This window comes from Pseudonaja textilis, chromosome 8 (assembly GCF_049901715.1).
Source record: "Pseudonaja textilis isolate UNSWEBS1 chromosome 8, rPseTex1.2, whole genome shotgun sequence".
In the NCBI taxonomy this organism is placed as follows: Eukaryota; Metazoa; Chordata; class Lepidosauria; order Squamata; family Elapidae; genus Pseudonaja; species Pseudonaja textilis.
The window spans coordinates 24,624,142-24,628,509 of NC_141997.1; positions in this window are offsets into that span (position 1 = coordinate 24,624,142).

Sequence of the window (4,368 nt, forward strand, 5' to 3'; positions counted from 1 at the left end):
CAAGACCAGTAGTCACAGGAGGAAAACGTAAAGCTTCCTAACCATAACTTCTTAGTGGACTAACTCTGCAGTCTTAACTGCATCGGGTAATGAAGACTTTTGGCCAATAACTGTGCACACTGTCACCGATTTCAAAAGTTGAGGTGGGATGCCACTGACAAAACAGAAATCGCTACTTCTGCTGCAAGAAAATGATGGCTGACTCATGGACACTGCAAGAAGAAATTCAAAAGATAGCACAGGCTATCTGTAGGATACTGGCTTCAATTACTGTACTGGTTGTATTATATAGGATGTAGATTTTGCATGATTTTATACTTTGGAAAAGTTTAACTAGAGGCCATTTTAGTAAAATTTGACAGCACAGCATGCCATTCAGTTCATAATACAGGGTGAACACCAGCAGTTACATAAATACAACTGTATTATATTGTACTTATATTAAAAGCAGTATTTGTGATATATAAATTAAATCTCTAAATAAAATATGTGGTATGTGGTATTTTTATACGTATCTAAAATACGTTGAGAGAATACAGTGCAATATTTATTGATTTATTTTCCTGATGCAGAATTGTGTGTTTCTAAATCTTTTAATTTCAACCTCCATTTTTTAAAAAAAAATGTTTTCCTCATTCCAATGCCAAATGAAGCTTGTACTCCTCATTCACACAATTTAATGGTTTGTTTGTGGAAAGCAATTTCCATCACACCCAGACACTTCTCTCTTTTGGTTCCCTTCCTGGAGGTCAATTACGGTGAAAAAAACACATTTTCAAGGAACAAGCTTTTGATGACAACTCTATTAAGGCAGGGGTCTCCAACCTTGGCAACTTTTAAGAGTTGTGGACTTCAACTCCCAGAATTCTTCAGTTCACAAGTCTTAAAGTTGCCAAGATTGGAGACCTTTGCTCTAAGGAACACCATTCTCGTTGCCAGACTTAAGGAAGTTTTATCAGTCCTGATTCTCTAACTGCTGTCAGCAAGGAAGCCTTGTTGGGGCTACAAGCCAGAGTCTCCTGCTTTTCCATCTGCTGTCCCACTGCACCATCCCAGGGGCCCACATGATTGGCTTTCTGCTACCTGCCTCTCTCAGCCACTGCCATCTTCTCAGGCCATCTTCCTAGCAGCTTTCTTGCCTCCCTCAAGTCACTACTTAGAGTTCCCCAGAATGCCGCCTATCAAGTTAGCACTTTCATCCCTTTCCTCTTACTCAGAAAGTGAGAGAGTTGTAAGAGGGGTTTAGGGATGCCTCTTACTCATACCTGAAATTGGGTAGCACTTTCTTAAGAAAACATGCCCTACTGTTCAGACAGCCTTCCCAAATACTAATAGACAAGAGGTTATTTTGGGATGCTGGGTGGATTACAATACTGTTATATCCAAACTGACTATAGACAGCTCCTTTAAAAGGTGACTCCAGCAATGTGGCTTCAGTAACCTTGGCATGTATTTTTAATAATAAAGAAGCTTTGATTATTTTAAATACACCCAGTAAATTGCAGGCACATTTTAGTTCAAGTTAAATTCTGCTTACTGTCACTGTCTGCTTAATTTTCAACCAAAATTAAAGCTGCTTAAAAGCAGAAATTTCAGCAGAAATAAGCGTGCAAGAGATAATATTATGCTTTGTATTAAAATATTCTCAGGGTGGTGAGCAACTTCTAACAGACTAGACAGAAAGAAATAGTGTGTTGCTTGCTAGTGGTTATGACTGGGTTGGGTCCTGACCGAAAATGTGTTGCTTCTGTGCTAGTACTGTTGCTTTCCTTTTTGTCTGCCTTCAAATAAAATAATAAAAGGATTGGCAAATATAAAATGTGGCTGTTGTGCCTCCTATATAGCATAGATTTGAAAAGTAGACATATTTTGGGATACTGCATGCTTTCTTAAATTCTGTCTTCCACATGATTGTTAAAACTACTGCTGTTCATTGTATAATTGGTCATTGTGAAAAAAGACACAGAGAACATGTATGCTAAATTCAAAGTGGAATTCTGCATGAATTTAAAAACCTCAGCATAGTACAGCGTAAACTGCAACTTAAAAGCAATCACTTTAATTTGGGGGGGGGGGGGTTGAGAACATAAGCTACAGAAATGTGAGAAATGGGTTGTGTCACATTCCACCACTAGATGCCAGTATCTCAGTTATTTTTTCATTTTCTTATCTCAGACAAATATCATACTAAAGACTACTTTGTTGCATTCTCAAATACAACAGTATCCCTCACTGAATTCTTCAAATGAATTTTTTTTAAAAAGAAAGCTTTGCAAAGGTTTGGCTTAGAAACGCATTAAACATAAGTGATGTTAAACATGTTTAAAATTTATTCTTAATATTTTCTAACAGTCATATTTAAAGTTTATTCTTTTAATTCAAGAATTAAGGAAACCATGTATTCTAGACATTACCATATTTTATTAGAGTTAATTTATTTTCTCTTACAGTCCTATTACAATATCAAACTATTCATATAGGGAGTTTTAAGAAATGGAAACTTGTAAACTTTCCTACAATGAATAATATTCCAAAATATAATAGTAGCTAAAATGAAGATAAACTAAATTTCCACCTATTATTGATACATTGAGAGGGTTCTGTGCTTGTAGAAAATGAAAAACCAAGTTTGAGCAAAGGTGGTTACTGATGGTCCTCATTCACAGCTTACAAAACTGATGAATTCAATTGCTTACCTTGTTGCAGCATAAATATGAGGTTTGTGGGAACTGTGTTTATCTGAAACAAAACGTGTGCACTGTGCATTCACTTATTACTATTGGAATATGTTCATTTACACTTTATAAGATTTTATACTCCCCAATCAGTTTACGTCTTTAAATCAAAGTTAATTCGAATTGAAAGATGATATCTTCAAGATCACCAGTATCAAATGTAATAAGTTATCTTAATGTATTCTTCACAAAATCCCACGAAACAGATCAAAATTTCAGTTCAATACAGGTTGAAAGAGCAAAACTATATTGAAAGAGCAATACAGTATATTAAGTCTTTTGGAATTTTGCCCAGCGCCTTAAGACAAACCCAGCGTGGTTCTTCTTATAGCACACAGGATTTATCCAGTAATTGCATGATAGCTATGTAACTTCATACTGTAGAGATTGTAACAATGGAAATGCCAGCACAGGATGATGGGGCTGACCAGAGTAAGCATTTGTGCAATTTTTCTTCTGAAAATTAAATTCCAAGTCTGAAGGAGATGCTTCACAATCTACAAGAGGTTGTTAAAGCAACCGTATCTTTTTCAAGACTCTTATGGCTGTTTCCTGGCATATGGATGCCCAAAAGCTTCCTTGGGCACAGCTTATTGTAAAAAGTTTCTCTTTGGAAGGCATTGCCCAACCCTGTTAAATTCTCTACCAAAGAGAATTTAACTTGGAATAAAGATTAGCACTATTTTGCAACAGTTAAAATGCTTTTTTCCCATCATTTATCACAGAAAGAAATTGAAACATATTTACTGAAATAATAGTAAGTTTGTATTTGTAAGCTGCATCTTCCCAGTCATAGTTAATAATAAAATAGTTTTGTTTCTAAAATAAAGTTTGCATTATTATAATAGGAAATCATTCAATAATTCTAAAACTACTCATGCTGCTACATGATAATTTTTATTATTTTGTAACTTGCTTTGTAAATCTCACATGTCTACAAAGAATAGAATAGAACAGAATTGAACTGAATTCTGATTAGACACACAGGAAATTTGTTTCCAGTGCATTAGCTCTCAATATACATACAACAATAGTGATAGATCATTAACATTGTAATTGTAAAATACATTCATCATAAAATATTAGATACAACACTTAGTGATAGTCATGGACACTAAATAAGCAATCAACATAAATCATACTAGGATACTACAGTAAGTAAACAATATAAATTGTACGAGACGTGCAAAAAAAGTATAGTCATAAGAAGATAAGGAGATAGATAATAGGAGAGATGAGAATGATGGTAATACTGCCTTTTTAGATAGTTTGACAGTGTTGTGGGAATTAATTTAGCAGAGTGATGGCATGGGGGGGCGGGTCTAGTTAGTGTGCCAGTTTACAATTTACATTTAAACCTATCAATTTTAAATTAATCATTTCAACTTCTATCTTTTCATTGTGGGGTAATATAAAACTTACCTAGTTATTTTTATCATTCACACAAACATCTTGTCAGGTTTTAACAAGGAAGAAATGTACCAGTTTGAACACCTATAAAAATAAGTCCCTTAATTCAATATGTGTTTTTCAAGGGATAGAGTTACATAAACTGGAGAGATCAAATATTTCTTGGCTTGCTTATCCCAAGGCTGCTGAGTTTTACAACTACACTTATTTGTGTTCTGCACAC